The 20,017-nt window shown below is 35.4% G+C and overlaps 1 protein-coding gene across 2 annotated transcripts in view; it reads left to right on the plus strand.

Moving 5' to 3' along the window:
- The first annotated feature begins 1,342 nt into the window (after nt 1-1,342).
- The window catches only part of LOC5565389 (leucine-rich repeat-containing G-protein coupled receptor 5), a 563,747-nt gene continuing 545,072 nt past the window's right edge, over nt 1,343-20,017 (plus strand). The window contains exons 1-2 of one of the 2 annotated variants that reach the window (XM_021845321.1): nt 1,343-3,066; nt 3,113-3,322. The gene's annotated coding sequence lies outside the window, so the exon portion shown is untranslated. Of the gene's footprint in view, nt 3,323-20,017 lie in introns of both variants that reach the window. The other variant, XM_001649692.3, reaches the window with a different exon arrangement.

The raw sequence follows: 20,017 nt of genomic DNA on the forward strand, positions 1-20,017 counted from the left end.
ATAACTTTGTCCAAAAGCCTATTATGGACTCCACCTGTGTCCCCATAATAGAAATGCTTACGGATTTTGACGTTTCTTATTATGAGCCTATGCATGCTATAAAACTTTTGACTTTTACTGTACGCCCTGTTTTCAAGATGCCCGTGAAAGAGAGCGAGACAGCACCAACACACAGCGCACAGTAAAAGTCAAACGAACAAAGGAATGTATGGCACGTACAGAGGCTCATTGACCATTCATTTGACTTCCTGTCACGCAGCCGATGATGACATTTATGAATACACCAGGAAAAGCTAATTATGGATCCTGTTGGGTTGTTTCCTATTACACAATTGTTAAAATAACTATACTGACCAAATATTTTGCTGGAACTGCTGCCTCGTAGTACAAGTAAAGTGCTCCAGGTGAATGTTTCTATGGAAATTGTGTTTGGAGTGTGTATTTTTCGTTTTTCTTTAGGGGGTCTAAAGAATCCATAACCGGCATCGACTCCCTACGAAGTAAACCATAACTACGCTAAAGCTACATACAGGATTCTAAGCACAGTTCTTTTTCTTATTATTATTACCATTACGTCCGCACTGGGACAGAGCCTGCCAGGTTAGTGTTCAATGAGCACTTCCACAGTTACTGAGAGCTTTCTTTGCCAATTTCGCACTAATATATCGTCAAGGAAATTTGCAATTCTGGACATCCCGGTCGAACCCAGACACCTTCAGCATGGCTTAGCTTTGTTGCCGCGGACTTTAAACACTCGGCTAAGGAAGGTCCCCGACAAAAAGGAGTTTATTTGATAGCTTCGAAGTACCAACGGCACGCAATGTCCAGCATTTGTCAATAAAAACCTAGTTCGCATGTCGTGATTTATTCAAAATCATGTTTGGATCTAGCAGTGCCCACGTGGTCCGTACTCTCTCGTATTCTTTTGCGCGCAATCACGACTCGTGAGTTCCATTATAAATTCCTCTCTCTCTCTGTTCACAAGTACTCGCCGTTATTGGAGAAAAGTGCGTAATTTGTTTTCATTTCGGCACATACAGCTAGGGCTTGAGAACCCAAATACGTTGATGCTGTGTGTACAATCCGCAGCTGAGCAGTTGAGATTCTCTCCGCGCGTCGTCGTATCCCGCTGGCACTATGGTCGGGTAGGTAAGTGGTAAGAAAATCGCACCAAACTCCAAGCAGTGGCACCACTAGCAGCAGCTGTTTTGCGCCGCTGCTCGGCATTTGGTACTTACCCCAACTATGTAACGAATGGTGGCGGCACCGATTGGGGTGTCCTCTCACGTTCAAACCTTGGCCCGCCAAGCAGACAACAGCACAGAGCCAGTACCGAGTAGAACCAAAGTGAGTGGCGAACGCTGCTAAGTGTAAGGTATTTCCACTAAATTCGCCGACTTGGGCAGGCAGTTGTGTTCGACCATTCAACCAGAACGGTTTACTTACCAGCGAGCGAGACTTAATTGCGGCGAGTAGTGCGCGACCCGCGGATTTGTACTGTAAATCCTTCCTCCCCCTTCTTCTTCTTCTACAGCTTAAGTTTGGTGTAGTTTGATCCCCTCTTGAGTTCCCCCTCGGTGTGGACCCCAAAAATGTGTGTTTTCGCCCTTCTGAATCAGGTTGTTTTGTTTGGGGCTTTGGACCGGAGTGGCTTCCAGCTGATGCTGGATCTGTGACGGGTAGTTGTGATTGGTTGATTGTTGGGTGAAGTGTAGAGCGGATTACAAGTGACAACGTCCTTCCTTAATTATGGCAGGTTTCAAGTGAAGTTTTGATACCTCCGATCAGGATCCAATCCGGTGACTGGTGCTGCTACAAACAACAATGTTTCATGTGCTTAAGCCAGTTTAGGGGGCAAGGATTTGTCGGTTCACGATCGAAGCTAACGGATTGAACAGCTCCGTCGCAGTTGTTGTAGAGAGAACTGAACTGTGCTTATTGAATCGCCGTATAATAACTAGTAGTGAATGAGAACTTTGAAGGAGGACACGGATCAGAAACTGGTTTTCCACGTTCGAGTAGTGCTGTTTAAAGTGTTTTAACAGGACTGTAAAAGTTGAGTGTGGTTCAAATTAAAGTTCATTAAAAATTAATAGCCTGAACGAGGCAGGCTGCAACGAAAACATGTCTGTCAACGGTTAAAATGCAACTTTCGCTCACATGTGTGGCCTATCGTTCGGTATTGGCATCAGATCGCGCACCTATTCGCTGCAGCATAAAATAAAACAGGCTCCAGAGCGCGATCTGTGCGTGGAATATGTCAATGGGCACTGTAAACGGTTCATATGAAGTAAGCAACGTGTGTTATGCAATCGACGGTCTTTCCTTCGATCCTTAACGTGCGCCGACCTTAACGTCGTCGAAAGCAAGTACCATTCATTGATGTTAGCAATTATTGTCAAGTAAATGTTATAATGGAGACAAACGAGAAAATCGAAGCAAATGCATGAAAAACGCAAAGTTAATGCAGTGAATAATTCATATAAATTTATTAACGACAATGAAACGAAAATAAGCGAACAGCGAGGATCAAGCGAAGAATGATGAAATATGAGTGAAGCGCAAAATCGGGAGAAATGAAGCATAAATAATCCCGAAAAAGAAGAAAAATTACGAACGTTCAGTCAAGCACCTAGATAGTTGTGTGCCAATAGAGAAAAAGCATTGCACTGCCTTGTGCGATTTTATGAATGGATGAGAGTAGATGAATAATAAATAACCCCCAAGTAGTGGAAACACGTGTGCATCGTGGAGGTTCCTCTGATTCTCAACTCAGTGTCATGTATGCTAATTGTACACCAATTTATGCACATAATCCAGTGTCGTATGTGTACTAGCAAAGTCCAAATCGTGTTTGTGTGTAAAATTGTAAAGTTAGTTTAGAGAAGCTGGCGTGGGATAATCCATGCAACGAATTGAAAAGAAAGAAGCCACTTGGCGAAGATTTTCCAGCCCTCCGTGAGAAGATTGAAAATAGGTGAAAAACACGTGCAATGCACTGAGAAAATCGCTTCTATGCTGTGTGTGGTTTGAAGAAAACCGACGATTTGCCGGTACGGTGAGCGTGTGGGGTAAATAAATGATGATTGAAATGGGCGAGGAGGTGCCGAAGTGAATTAATGCTGACAGATGTAGAGAAGCACACCGTGAACAACTGGAGAAGAATCTATGGGAAAATTTGAGTGTTTGGTGAAGTTGGTGCTGCTGGCGATGAAGCTGCATCTCATCTGGAGCAGCGAACTCGAGCATCCGACGGTGCGGTTGAATCCGATCAAGTTGGAGCTGTTTGTTTTGGCGGTGTAAGCGATTAGTCAATTTGAAAGTAAGTTACATTGTGCTGTTGGATTGGTGGGCGAGCGAGCGGGCGTTTGTCTGATTCCATGCATGAATCACGCAGATTAATTTATTTTCATTTCGCTTCGTCAGTTTCGTTGGTAGCAATTAGGTATTGGAGGATTCATTAAAACTAATTGAGCGGATAAGTATTTCAACTAATCATCATTAGGTGGTTTTAGTTATGGTTTTTAGATTAAATTATCCTTTTACCCAGTGGTGCTCAAGTATATTTTTTATCAGAATTACGGGTCATGAAATGGATTGTGCTACTACAATTCATATGCGTTTGAAATTGATGAACTCAGCGTAAACATTCGATAAATTTTAAAGAAATTGGCATGTCACATTATATTTTCATACACACATACACTCCCGTGCATAAGTTTGGGTTCACTCCCTAAAAACATGCAAAAGTGTTCAGTCCATATCTCTGTGATTACACGTCCAATTGAAACTCTCTAAGCCGAATTCGAACGAAAGGCAAAGAGTTATTCTTACTATGTATTCTTTGAACTTTGTATACTGAATTTTACTTTAAGTTGCTAATAGCTAATTTTCTCAGCATTGGATCGACCAACATTTTAGAACAAGGTTTCATTAGAATCGTAATCTTATATTCTTTGAAGAGTTCTTACGAAATGTTTGCGGAAAAATCTGAAAAGTATTCAAAATCAATGGACTGTGTCAAGCCATCGTGCAAAAGTTTGGGTTCACCTGAACTTACTTTAATCAGTGAAACCTTAGGCAGAGATATTGACAAAAAATATGTGCGTGCGGCTCAGGTGAACCCAAACTTTTGCACGATTTGCATCATACTGAGGGGTGAACCCAAACTTTTGCACGATGACTTGACTGACTGTTTCAACGAGTACTTTACAAATTTTTCCGCTATTGTTTCGTGGGGTTTCTTTAAAGAATATGAGATTACTATTCTAATGACACTTTGATTTAAAATTTTGGCCGATCCAATGCTGAGAAAACTAGATATGATTTTCCAGTGTATTTTTTGGAAAATGTTACAACTTCAAGTAAAAATTTAGTATACAAATTTAAAAAAATATTTTTGGAAAAATACATACGAATATAGCAAAAATAACTATTTGTCTTTCGAATGCGGTTTAAAAAAGTGTCAATTGGGCTGGTAATCACAGAGATATGGACAGAACACTTTTGTATGTTTTTGAGGGGGTGAACCCAAACTTTTGCACGGGAGTGTATATGCATAATATATTGCATATATTATTATAATCTCAGAGAAGTTGATCATATGTAAAGTTATGAAAATAAAAATGCAAAAAATGCTTTTTGGTAACGTTTGTGTGTTATTTGTGGTGGATTTATTTTATCCCTCTTGAAGAAATTCGACGCATAGTATGTTTGCTAGAACACGTTCTATCTTGATGCATTTTTATTGAAAAAAATTAACCTATCTGAAACCTACATTTGAATAAAATATTTTTACGCAATTTTTTCAATAGTTATCAAAAATAGAGACAATTTGTAGTTTGTCACAGGAAAATTGAAAAGAATCGGTTCAGAAACAGCGGAGATATAGCTATCTGAAGTTGACAATTTTATATGGAAAAACGGCTTTGGCGCATAGTATATGTCCTATACCGTATACCCAAACGATTTTTCTACTTGAAGAATATTTATAAATGCAATGTCATGTAACATCTAACATTAAGTCATATTTAATTTAAGAGAAGTGTCTACTTTATAAATTTACAACGTATTCTTTAACGTATGATTGAAATAAAATTTCCAAGTATTCATAGCATGTTTTTCAAACACAATGTTTGAATTTGATGTGTTCCAAAAGTGCAGCGACATTAGCATTCTTAGGTTAATGCTTCTACTATCGTGGCGAATACTGATGCAAGTGGTCCAGTATTCGCCACCCCAATTTTGATACAAAAACAAAGTTTCTGATTAGTTTATATATTTTCCCTGCTGAGCATGGATTGAAAGTTTCGTTTAATGTATTGACAGTAACCAAAGGTCGTTTGATTGATGTACAAAAAAAAATTCCTTAGGGTGGCCAAAACTGGTACATCTCCCCTATTATGTGCCATAGTAACTACATCAGTCCTAATAGACATAGGGGAAGTGTTGGTAAAATGAACAGGGGTGGTAAAATGAACACCGTGCCTTTTACCGAGAAAAAACAAATTTCGATGTATTTTTATCACGCATGGACGATTTAGAGCATAAATCTGAGTGTTTGGGTTAATACGTAAGCCAATAGGGTCCTAAAGCCCTGTCCCAATTTTAGTGCCAAACGCTTAAGTTTAGGCCAATAACACATGTTTACTCAATTTTCTAATGTTTTCCGTTGGTTTGAGTCCAAAAAACATTTTTTTTAGATTTTGTCACACTCCTTGGCTTAAACTCAAATTTTGGGTGTATTTTGTTTTCCGTGTCCCTTCCGAAATGTCAGATAGGAACAACCCCAGTGGTGAAACTAAAACCCCTGTGGTGTTTTTGTCGACTAAGCGAACGTCAAACATGATCTTAAGTGTCAAGGTTCATTTATGGATCCAATGTTTAAATTAAAGTTTAAACATGATATAGCCGTTATTTGAGCGGGAAATATTGCTAAAGTAGTTGCAGTAAGATGCTCTTTCTTGTTATTGAATAAAAACAAGATTTCATTAAAAATTTTAGGACCCAATTGAAGTGAAAATACCAAAGAAAACAAAGATTTTAGAAAACCACGTTTGAAAATTAGAACTGACGTAACTTTTAGCTCGAAAGACTTGAGGTTTTTCAGTGAGGTGAATATCGTTATGATATGATGTCAAATTTGATACCTATTGAATTCTTTTTGAATGGGTTACAATCATTAATGGATGTATTTTCGGTGGGACATTAAAAATTTTCAGAAATATTTGTTTTGCTCACGCTTTTTGCGTGGTGTTCATTTTACCACCAACCGCTGTTCATTTTACCCACATAGTGCAGGTAAAATGAACATTTGCATCGCTTTTTGATAGCGATGAAAATATGTGAAAATGTAGCTATTTTAGTCTGAATCCATGTCACTGCTTTAGATTACATCCCTATTTTTGATGTTGTGCGATAGAGCTATACACATTCCTTGTTTTTCTATCAGAAACAAGATGATTTCCTTAAGGTGTTCATTTTACCACCCCTTCCCCTACAGATATAACAGAGTTTTGTTTTACATTAGAGTAAGGTTCGACATTTTACATTTTTAGAGTTTTACATGGTTCGACATTTTTATAAAAAAAACATAACAATCGAAAAAAAAAATACAGCGTTGAGGGCCGTTTTACTACTAGTTACAGTTTCCAGAGCAATGTTATGTCAGATTATTTATTCATTTTCAATGGAAACGTTCCAAAAACTGATTATCAATACACACTGAACTACAATGAACTTTTGCTACATGAGTTTGAGACGAGTATGGAGAAAAACTTTGCTGATTATAACACAAGATGTTAATATTTATGTGACGGTCTTCATACTAGCCATAAAGTACTGTTTGCATAAAAATACCTACAAAACTTTGATCAGAAATTTACTTAAAAATTTAATTTTACAAGTAAGGTTGGACGAAAGTTTCCTTTGAAGATTTCTAAATCGATTCAACGCAAACACTATGAAGGTGGTGCAAATGCTGTTTGAGAATGACCTTTTCATGCCAAACAGTATATAAATCGATTGAGATTTGGAAAAGTTTTAGCTATTTGTTGTTGTTTTGATCTGACGTGAAAATTGTAGTTTAAGATCAAATTTCATTGCATGAAACAAAATGACATGGAAACCTTTTCGATAATTTTGGAAGTGCGTAGCTAGGCCTATATTGGTTAGTTTTCTTATCAAAACATAGTTTGTATTTTATACATTTACTTTATCTATATAAATAAAAGTGGAATGGTGTTTGTATGTCACGAAATGGCTTTAGAACGGGTCAACGAACTTGCACAAGTATTTCACTGTTGTATTTATATAGGGTTTTGACGTGATCGTGTGAAGACAAAGTAATCCTGTCATTTTGTATAAGAGATTTCATGGCGCTTTTCAACAGCCTATTTGATGGTAAGATAATATTTGTTGACACTGCTACTGTCCATAAAAGCCGAACTATCCTGTATAGATTTTCGAACCAACATCTTTTTTATCGCAACATTCATGTTTCATCATATACTTTACTACGCATATAAATCCAGGGACCATCGAACTAGGGAGGTATCGAGTTGACTGAATTAACACATTTGTTAGACAGTGATGTGGAAAAATATGAGGGTGGTAGATTATTTGGCAGAAAGTCGTTTGGCATAATGGTCGTTTGTTTTAATGGCCATTTGGCATAATACTCGTTTGGCATATTGAGCCTGGAACCAAGGATTTCTTAAGGCGACATAAGGCTGATTTTGGAATCAATTGTAAAAAATAACTCTTTATTCAACAACACCATGCTGACGATAATACTAAGGCATATTTCCTAAAATATTACCAATGAAATTTTATTTACTCAGAAAAAAAAACCTTATTTCAAGCATTAGTTATTTTTTTAGTTTAGCTATTGGGATAAATTTTGGCACTGAAGCTTTCCATATATTTAGCACATACCCACCCTTCTTTTAAACTTTGGATGTTCTCTCGAAATATGATGTAATAATAATTATAGATATTAAAACTGTTAATTTAGAATTTATATAAATTTTAACCTTCTTTTAAACATAGGCTGTTCTTTGGATCTATATGTTTAGGTATTTTTTTCCAACTGGTGTAAGGATGACAATCGAAAACGAGTTATCAGTGAAAAGTTCCCTTGATTACAACGGTCACTTCGATGATTCTCAAACGCAGTTTTTGATGTCCTTTCGTTTTTGCAATCATTTTTGTCGTTCAATCTTATTATGTAATTTGTTTTAATCATAAATTTTGCTTTTTTTAAATAGACTGTTCTTTTTATAGTAAAAGCTTATTGTTATACTTTTTATGCTGTTTTATCAATTCAAGCAAACCGTGCTGTTAGAATATTCTTTACTTTGAATCATACTAATATTTCAACATATTTTTACAAACGTAGGATCTTGTCTGGAGGTATACTGGAAATATTAGTATTTCAATCACAAATTTTCCCTTCTTTAAAAATAAAAGATTCTTTTGAATTTCGCTTCGAAAATTGAAACTAGAAAAAAATCCTCTCTTGTATATAGGCTATTCACACAAGCTCAAAGACACTCTACATATGTTTTTGGAAGTAGAGAAAATTATTGTTAATTAAATTAAAGATCTATGACCAGACCCGTAACGACTTTTATCCAACAATGCTTTTTAATTATCACTTGAAACCTGTTCTTTGATATATTTACCTGTTATCAATTAAAGTAAACCCCGTCGACATGTAATGCTGCAAAAATTTTGACATCACTTTATTAAATTATGTTAAAAAACTATTTTAGAAAGTAGATTTTTTGTTTAAAATGTTCAAAGCACCAATGCCAAAAAATCTCCACACTGCATAATTTGAAAGAACAACACATATTTCAAAGTAAGTATTTCTATAATTTAATTTATGAAGCTAACCATAACAATCGTTTATTTTTGAAAGAAAGGAAAATTTGTAATTGAAGTAATCATTTTCGAGCATATCTCGAAACAAAATCCAGTGTTTGTTAAAAATAAATGTTTGTTGAAATATTTGTAGGATTCAAAGCAATAGTTATTCTAATAGCAACGCTTGCAAGAATTATTCTCGAACAGCAAAATGTGAAATATATTAAATGGGGCTTCGAAAAATATTGTCCTATAACAATATAACCCTGAAGAACAGTTTATGTTTGAAAGAAGGCCAAATTAATTAATTAAACAATAGAAGATTGGACGCCAAAAACAATTGCAGCATGGGAAAACGGAAGAATAGTAAAAATTGCGTTGAATATCATCGGAGTAACTGCAGCAAACGATTTCATTTTATTGATTCTCCTTGCTGATAACCTGGACAGATTAATGCACTCATTTGTTACCTTTATTTCAGTAGGAAGTCTAATCTCAGCTACAATACCAAAAATTATTGGAACAATATAGCTCTAAAGAACAGCCTATGTTTAAAAGAAGGGTAAATTTATTTAGATTTCAACTAACAGTTTTAATAACTATAATTGTTGTTACATCATATTTCGAAAGAATAACCAGTATTTGAAAGAACGGTATATGTGACTAAATATATCAATAGTATCAGTGCCAAATTGTATCCCGACAGTGCAACTCAAAAGAATAAGTAATATTTGGAAGAAATGCAATGTGACCCTAATATATTCTTGATTTCAACCTCATTATGCCAAACGACTATTATGCAACATGACCGTTATGCCTAATGACTTTATGTCAAATGATCATTATAGCAATCGAATTCATGCCAAACGACCTACCACCGTTTGAATTTGCTTTTTCAAGATCGCTCATTATGTCAAACGACTTGATATCATGATAATGAGATTATGCCAAACGGCCTTATGTCAAACGACTTCATGCCAAACGGGGTACAATCAATATGAGATTGGTGGAATTGCATTGAAAAATAAAAACATAAAAGTTTCTGTATGAGCTTAAGACCCAAATAAAAAAAAATGTTATTGTGTTCATATATATATTTTTTGCTGATCAATAAAAGCAAAATAAATTATCTGTGCGGTGGTGCTAAACTATATGGCATATAGATATGTAATAGAAATTATGAACATTTGTATGAGGAAACAACCTTTGAGAACTATTTTCTCAATGCCTACTAATTTCATAGGTGACAGTTATGCCTTTATGCCTCTTTGACTCGCTGGTGGAGCAAAATAATCGAACAATGAATTTTGAAACTGTTTTAAATAAAAATAGGTAAATATTTTGACACAAGTTTGTTCAGCAAATTTTTAGCAAATATGCTGACGATCCACTGTGTGGTTTTTGTTTTCGTTATAGATTTTCTGAAAATATTGGTTATTCTATGGAAGTCGGACCTTTGCCCGAGTAAAATAAGAGTTTTAGAAAAACAAGGAATTTAAATGTCTTTTTTTTGTGCGATCAGGAATAAGTAAATAATACCGTTTTGTCTCAAATTCTGAACAGACTCATTTTCCAAACACTCGGTTTTCGTATGGCGATTTGGTTGAAATGTTTCACTGAAATATAACATCAAATCGCCAGGAAATGGTAGTCAATTACAATACTATTTTTACGTCTTCAAATCTATTTTATACTTCGGGAGTAGTGATTATTCTCTAGTTCGAGGCCAGTAGCACTAGCTCAGAGGAATTTATTTAAAAAATTATTCATTTAAATACGGTTTATTCGGTTGTTCGGAATTTGAATCAAGGTGTTCGGAACATGAGACAGAATGAACACAGTGTTCAACATTTGATTCAAAATGTTGTTCCATACTTTCGCGTAAAAACAATAATAAACAAGTTTAAATAAACAATTTTATCAGCAAACCCAACAAGTAACAGTAAGGCTTTGCGAAGAAATTAAAATTTTCACAAATATCAACTAATTTATGCCTGTCAGATGCATTTGAAGTCACTGTTGACCTTAAGTGTTAAGGTAAGTACATTTTTGACAATTTCGGTTTTTGTGAGATAGAACATAGCTCAAACATGTTCTCTGCTGATTTGCACTTTTGCCTTTCTTTGAGCTAAAATTTGATATTATTTTTTGCATTTATGTAAATCTAATGTATCTCAAAGCATCTTTGCAATAGGTTCAGTTACGCCAACATATAAATCAAATAGGCTATCTTTTGTATTTTCTGAAAACAGTAACATTCGCATTTGGTTAACTAGGTCCGAGCTCTAGAAAGACAGCAAAGAAAAATAAACATTCGCATTTGTGTCGATTAAGTTAATCTCGCTTATGATCAGCATATCATATGTATTTAGTTAAGGAAACCTGCAAGTTTTTTTTTCTATAGAAAAATCAAGAAATATGCCAAGTTGTTTTGCCGCTCTAGGACTTTTTAACGAATATAATCGATTTACATTTAACATTTTCTTGTTCACAACAAACACAACAGGATGCTGTATGCTGATGTAACATTTTTTTTCCCTAAGTTTTCAAATAGTCGGTGTTGAATCAGGCTATACCAAGTGCTTTTTAATTATTTAAAAAAAAGTTCTCTTAGCATTCGGGATCAGAGAATATATTGTAACTAATCTACTTGATAAAACATCTGTTCCAAAATAATCTCGATAAGATAACAAATCTTAGAGTCTTTGACTGATTGTTAAAAGATTTAAATTCATCTATTTTTTTTCTTCAATTTTTCTGAACACTGATCATATAAACACGAAAACTCGCATGAAGACAAAATTACTTGATGTTTTTTCGTGTCTACTTTTTGCAATTGTTACTGATATGCGATTATGAACAGTATGTCATGTAACCTAAAGTCAATTTTTATTTTAGGGTAACTTTGATATTGCAATAAGAAATTCCAGTATTTCCAGGATGCTTTTCAATATTGGCTGTGCAAGCGCTTAGATAAGATTAGGGTAACTTTGATATTGCAATAAGAATCAATTGAGAGAATCATCTTTCACTCAGATTTTCTACAACTTCAAAATAATAATTTATATGAGAGACAAGAATGTGAGATTTTAAATTTTTATTCATGCACTTTGAAGTGAGACTTTTATGAATAAGACTATTCAAAAGGTTTCATTTACTAGAATTCGTAAATGATTTATCAATAATAAATTACTAGCAGCATATCTTGATGGTGTTGATAATTGCTAGGAATCGTTCATTTAAGTTTTATACTAATATTCCCATTTTTCAGACATCGATAAGTCCCAACTAACGTTACGTATTCTTTTCTTCTACTTATTTACCGATATAAATGGGGCTCCATTGCCAAACAAAAAAAAATCATCGTTTGAATTCAACCCAAAAACATTAAGTTATTTAAAGACTCGCAATGCGATTGCATCAACATAAGGGGCAACATAATGGCGCTGACGTAATTTTCCCAACATGTATTCAGCAGCCTGGAGCGAATTTCAGTGCAACAAAGAATCAATGTTAGAGTAAGCAACTGCAAGTCCATGGTGTCTGCCAACTAGCAGATAGGCGCCGACCTGGATTGTTTTGCGGCATCAAAACGCATTTCCTTTCCTTTCATACGTACCTATACCGATGGCCCCTTCTTCGTACTTTTCGGATAAAATAGAGGGAAAATCGATTCCCCATCCCATCTGGTACCGTTTCCATCCGTGTAGGTCAAGTACATGTACGCAACCAGGCAAGGTTTATGCTCTGCACACGGAAGCAGTGGTAACTCCTACTGTAGCTTTTTTGTTCACCGGGGAAAAACCAAACCCCCGAGAGCAAAATCCCACTTCTCTAACGACGTTCAATCTGGCTTGGTGTTGACGTTAAATGTAACCTACTTATAAGCGATCATGCAAACGCGACGCCAGATTAAAATAATTTCCTCCAACAGCCAATGTCAGTTCTTCACCGACAGACCCGGGCGATCCCCCTCATAAAATATCATCCAAGCAAAATAATGACTTATGACTGGGTTTCTTCCCATTTCCTTCTCAGATTTAGGTTTATGGGGTGTGTTTGTAATTACAGTACAGTCGCAGAGCGAGGCAATGTGTAACTTGCTTTTCCTTCAAGAGGGACTTTCTTTATAGCATTGGTATCTTAGCGGATTACGGTGTTACCCGGTCCGACTAAGAGCAATGAATAATCGGAGTTCACTCTTTGAAATTAGAATGATGAGTCCTTTCTTTATTCAAATCATCTGTTTATATAGCGATGGGTCACAGTTGTGACATCGCATCGTTCTGATTTAACAATTAGTACAAAAGAAATAGACACCTGGAGCGACATTTTAATGTATCATACATTTTACGTGGGAACCAACTTGGACATTTTCATTTCGCCGAAGTCAGCAGAAAATGTCCACACCGGAACCATCTACACTGGTCGCATATTGCACCCGCGGTTGATGCTCATATTACTTTCATTAAGAGGTGCAATGTATAACGATGGTCAATGATAGAACAAACAATGATTTTGCATATTTTTATGACAATGATATTTTAGCAAAAGATGACGATCGTGGAGACCAGCACAAATGGGTTATGGGAAATTTGGCTGGGTTAATATTAGGTTTAGCCAGATGTACTGTATTCCATTATGCTTCTTGTAGTTTACTTGGATAATCCAGAACAGCCACATCTTTGCTGCATATGATAAAAACTATGTTTCGATGAATTTCTGCACTGTCTATAATCCTAAAACAAAATCTATTGTTGAGGCAATTGCATGAGGATTATAATACCAAAATGTGATGTAAAGTTCAAATCCGTGATTATAGACGATGATCTTAAACTCTTGATCCGTCTTAAAAACGTGAGGAGAAAGCAATTTCAACGCACTCTCGATCCTGCTATGAAAATTATATTGCAGGATTTGCAGAAAGAAATTAAAAAAACATTTTCTCAATTAAGGAACAAACATTTGGACAAGTTTGGACCCAGGCTCTAAGCTCTTTTGGAAATTATCTAAAATTTTGAACAAAGCTCAGAAGCCAATTCCGGCATTGAATGAGGAAAACAAATTATTACTAACTAATTGCGAAAAAAGCTCCAAAACTTGCTATGCAGTTTAAAAGCGCGCACAATTTTAATTAAGGGCAGTCCAATAGAAAATCAAGTTACTCAGGGCATCGAAAATATTTTCAATCAAAAGAACGTTTTCGAAAATTCCTGGGAAACTGATTTGGAAGAAGTGAGAACTATTATTAAAAAATTCAAAAATATGAAAGCCCCTTGCGATGATTGAATTTTCTACGTCCTCATCAAGAAACTTCCAGAAAGTAGCTTATCATTCTTAGTTGATATATTTAACCCGTATAGGCCTGAGTGAAAGCAAAAATACTGAAACCCTCACCGCTCAGCAAATTCGTAACGGATTCAAATGATATTTTGTCAGTTCACTGGCCCACTTAGCTAATTTCTAGAAGTAGCCAGAGGAACTCGGAAATATTCCTGTGGCCGGAGTTATTCTGGTGGGTCACTGGGTCAAGTCGGGTAAAAAAAGGCTATTTTTGGGACGTGCCAAGTTACCTTTATTTGTTTGCAATGATAACCATTTTAATTTGCATAAATCATTAAAATTTTATATTCAACATTAGAAATTTAAGAGTTTTACACCGTTTAAAATATACCAGATGTGGCCATTCGGACGTAATGCCCAGAAAAACCGGCAATAGATTTGTTGGATACTAAACCGTTTCAATTCTCGAAAAGTAGAAATCAAACATAATTGTGCACTAAAATGCATTCCCATAAGCTTGGCACCGATGTTCAGATACAAATTGGCCACTTTATCGTAAGTTTGAGGCGTCCTGATACCCGAAAATGGTTATTTGTAGGATTGGTCAAAAGAAAAACTCATAGTTATCCCATTCAACCGTTTCTCAAAAGGTTTACGATGCAATTTTCTTAAAATTCCGCCATGTAGTGGCCACATTATAGCCGATTCTGGAAATTATCTTTAACTTGAAATTTGCTTACCTCCAGGGGCACAAACGCACAGTACCCTTCTCACCCGACCTGACCCAGTGTATGCTTCAGAATAACTCAGGCCACATGAATATTTCCGCGTTCCTCTGTCCACTTCTAGAAACTAGATATGTACGCCAGTACACTGACAAAAAATCATTGGAATCCATTTAGAATTCTCTAAGCGGTGAAGGTTTTAGAATTTTTGCTTTCACTCAGGCCTATACGGGTTAACTAATGTTTTCAACAGGCATATTCCTCCTGACAAATGAAAAAATGATAAGGTTATACCAATTTTAAAACCAGACAATATTGCTGCAGAAGCTTCATGCTATCATCCAATCAGTTTGCTTTCCTCCATCACTAAACTTTTTGAAAAGGTCATTTTGAACAGAATGATGGTCCACATAAACGAAAATTCAATTTTTGCCAATGAACAGTTCGGATTCCGCCATGGACATTCGACCACTCATCAACATTTACGTGTAACAAATTTGATCCGTTCCAACAAATCTGAAGGCTATTCTAGTGGTCTTGCTCTTCTAGACATAGAAAAAACATTCGAAAGTGTTTGATTGTAAAATTGAAAAACTTTAATTTTCTAACATACATTGATAGAATAATTTCCATTTTTGCAAGTACGAAGAAAAAATATCCAAACTTTTTTGCAATCGACTACAGATGACACGCAGACTTCTCACATAAACCAGAAGCACTTTATTTGAAACTTTCAAGTAGACATGTTGTCACGACAAAGACAATGAAGGTTTATATGAAAATTATTATGGAGAAATTTTGAGATATGTTCCAAACACGCTAGTACTGTAATGTAAGTACAAACTGATTATCCCATATTAAAAACTCATTTTCCAAACCATAGTAAAGAAATTTGCTGAAGAGAGAAATTAAATCCGTCGAATAGCAGAAAAGATATTCATGAGTTTGTTTGCTATTATATAACTTAATATGGGATTATAGCCCTGCTAACATGTGCAAAAATCCCAAACAAAATTAGCTCAAAAGGGATTTGTTTCTTCCGAAACATGCTTCATTAAGGTTTGAAGAATGAATTTTCAATATGAGATGATAAGTTTCTGCCTCGTTACAGTACTAGCGTGTTTGGAACATTTCTCAAAATTTCTCCATAGTAAATTCCATATAAACCTACATTGTCTTTGGGCCACCTAGAAAGCTGAAAATTTCACAGAACACTATCTTCATGGATACAATGGTAAGAAGCATATGGGAGATTGGAATTTTCAAATATTTTTAAAATTTGAATCGCCCTACTCTGCACCCTATGTAGTCGAAACCTGATTGATGTAAATGATTTCTGTCGATTTTTTCGTTTCGATTAATAAATTTTTTGAATGGATGTTTGGGTCACTTAATATCGGATCGATCGATTTTTATCGATTACGATTTGTAACCAAAAATGAAAAGAATTGCTGTATTCTTCTTTAAGAGCTCGGCAGATATAAAAGTGATGTGAAGCAATCGTGCATCAACTCAAAAGGCAGGTTCAATTCCTTCAAACAAATATTTGAATTGATTTCAAATCATATTCACAAGAAAAGAATTCCAATATTCACAGATGATGTCGCTACATTATAGATGATTGTGTATATCTGTGACACAGACACTGAAATCAGAAATGAAGAATCTTCTAGATGATTATTTATTCATAAAACATAATTCACTCATTCCCAAACAGTTTCCAGCAGCAAAGCCGATTAAGTACAAATGAATCTGGAATAGCCACTCACGTTCCTATGCTACACTCGCATGGTATATCCACCACCCAAGTTGGACGTAGACACGTAGACTGGCAGCAACACCAGTGAGTGGGGTGTTGATTTGCCTCCGACTCCCGAATTCAATTAAGAGCCAGTTCGCGAGAACCGCAACCCCCTTTCCAAGGGAAGTTGTATTGATGTTCTCCGATCAGGCTGAAATTTTCAGGGAATGTTCTTCTATATAAAAGATGATGTTTTGCAAAATATCAGATTTTTATATTAGGGGGAAGTGGGATAAAATGACCCCCAATGATTTCATGTCACTAAACATGCAAAATCACAAAAACTGATATAACTATAGTAAAACTTCACGGATTATGTTGAAATTTGGCATGAATACTCTACGTTATATAAACTTTGAGATTGGCATGGTATATGGATTTTGAAAGTACTTCAAATCGAGAAAAATAAGTTTTTCATAAAAAAATTAGTGATTTTCAAATCGATTTTTTTCTTACCAACCGAACTAGGTCAAAAAACTAAATATGAAGTTTTGTAGGGTAACTCATGGGCTTTCATTTGAGGTGTAATCCAGATACGCCGTTTCAAAAATTTTCGAAAAAAAATTTTTTTTCGGGGTATTGTTTGAACTTGAGCTATTTTGCGAGTACCGCACCCGCCTTGTCTAAAGAGGTTGTATTGATGTTCTCCGATCGAGTTGAAATTTACAGGAGTTGTTTTCCTATATAGAAGAAGATATTTCGAAAAATTTCAGAATTTTATATTAGGGAGAAGTGCTACAAAATAACCCCTAATGATATAATATATAAAAAATACAAAATTAATTAAACTGCTATAATAGCGATAGTAGGGGCCCAGATAGCTGTAGCGGTAAACGCGCAGCTATTCAGCAAGACCAAGCTGAGGGCCGTGGGTTCGAATCCCACCGGTCGAGGATCTTTTCGGGTTGGAAATTTTCTCGACATCCCAGGGCATAGAGTATCTTCGTACCTGCCACACGATATACATATGCAAAAATGGTCAATTGGCATAGAAAGCTCTCAGTTAATAACTGTGGAAGTGCTCATAAGAACACTAAGCTGAGAAGCAGGTTTTGTCCCAGTTGGGACGTAATGCCAGAAAGAAGAAGAAGAATAGCGATAGTAAAAATGCACGAATTTGTATGAAATTTGGCATGTTTACTTTACGTTATATGAACTTTAAAATTATCATTTTGGATAAAAAAATATTTTTAATCGAGTAAAACCTATTATTTTGTAAAATAAGTTTTTTTTTTCTCAAATCGACTTATTTTTGGTCAACCGAACTAGGTTGAAGTTTTGCAGGGCAACTCAAGGGCTTTCATTCGCGGTGTATCGTGGTGAATCAAAATCCGGGCGGTATGAGCAGCCGGTATGGAGGCCTCGTGTCGGTAGTTGTAATACCGATTATATCATACCGTGTTGCCGCTGCCATATCTGAAAGAAATGTCACTTTCTTGCAAAAGTGATGATGGTGGATAACAATAAGTCATTGCATCAATGTTTTCGTTAGCTGCTTCGGCGGTTTCTTCTCACGCTGTTTGGATGGGAATCAACTACCGCACTTTTTTAATTTGGATAATGTTTAATGGGTTTGATTGGGAGGATTACATGTATGTGTGTATGATGGTATGTTTGCTAGAGATCAATTTGTAAATAATTGAGTTTAGCTTAGTTTAGACTGACTGCACATATGGCTGCTATGAGACACTGTACTGTTTATATCTAGAATGGAATTTTGACTTTTACTAGCCTTGATGTTTGCAAATTCCTCGAAAGAGTGAAAGAGAGACGAAGATTGTTAAAAATTGCATTTTTCCACGGAAAATTGTGTGTTTTTACAAAAAAATTTTCAGTACAATCCGTTTAAACGTTACAGTTGTTCCTGTGATTTTGTGTGTTTTCCGACACAAAAATATTGGGGGTCATTTTGACCCACTTTTCCCTTATAAAAAGTGTAGTTCTACCAAATGGGTTTCTTTTTAAATAGTAATGAACACATATTGTGTAAGCAATGTTTGTGATTTAGTTTTTTGGACAGACATGTTGGTGGATTAAACTGCAATCATCACTGATTGGTTCAATGAACGACGCACAGTATTGTTCTTATTACATATTGCTCATGTGTTGATGATGTTCAAAGTATTATTCCAGTTTTATTTGAAAATTGTGTACTTACGGCATCGAAACATACAATTCCAATACAATGTTCGGATTCAAAAACATTGGGCTCCAATGCCGGACAGCCTCTTTTTACTATTTTAAACTATATTTACAGCATATTTTTTCAATGTGGTGTCACTAAACTTTTAAACTATAACTTTGTGTATTATTATGTTACAATCACTACTGCTGCGACGATTGCCTCCATCTAAGCGCCCCTCGAACGCATAGATACCATCCATATGAATGAGTGAGGGAAATATCTAGTGGGGGAATGAGAATTGAAAAAAATACCTTCTCATTGTTGATTGATCGATGTGAACGCAAAAACGTTTATTAAGTTGATTATCATTTATATATTATTACTACATGCTTATTAAAACTGAATAATTACAGATAGCGCCCTGAATTACCCTAAATTAAATTTAAAAATTTGAATTTGTTTGCCTAGTAAGAGACCAAATGTAAGTAATAAAAATATGCTATACGATTATCTTTAAACAATAAATTTATACCTTTGAGCTGATCTCATCGGGGACATTGATGAGTTTGTTGAACAGACCCACGAAAGTCCAATACGTTGTAATAACTACAAAAACAGCTATTTTTTCATTCACTTTAGTTGTATAAATGTTGTCAATTTAGCATTTTATTGGTAAATATTATCAGAGTGTCCGCCCAGACAAACAGAAATCGCATGAAAGTTCACGTTACAACTCGTTCATTCATACTAATTACATCAAACCCGCAAAATATAGTGGATAATATCGTCAGATTGATGAGCTTCCTCGCATAAAACACTTCTTTTCTGAGTTCATTTGCACATTTTGTTTCGTAGAATATTTATTCACTCGCATTGTATGTTATTATTCATCACATAATATATGCACGCATATCGCCTCCACTTTTGTACTCAGAAGGGCTTTTTGCGACATTTTATAAGTGAAATGTTGCACATACAAAGCCTCCAGGCGATTTCGTTATACGTACATTTTGGTTGTCTGAATTTTGATTCACTACGGTACACCGCGAATGAAAGCTCCTGAGTTTCCCTGAGTTGAAAAAAAAACTAATTTTATTAAAACAAAAATAAAACAGATTTTTTATCAATTTGAAACATTTTTCTAATCCAAATACCATGTTTATTTTGAAGTTCATATAACGTTAAGTAAACATGCCAATTTTCATGCAAATTCGT

This window comes from Aedes aegypti, chromosome 2 (assembly GCF_002204515.2).
Source record: "Aedes aegypti strain LVP_AGWG chromosome 2, AaegL5.0 Primary Assembly, whole genome shotgun sequence".
Classification (NCBI taxonomy): Eukaryota; Metazoa; Arthropoda; class Insecta; order Diptera; family Culicidae; genus Aedes; species Aedes aegypti.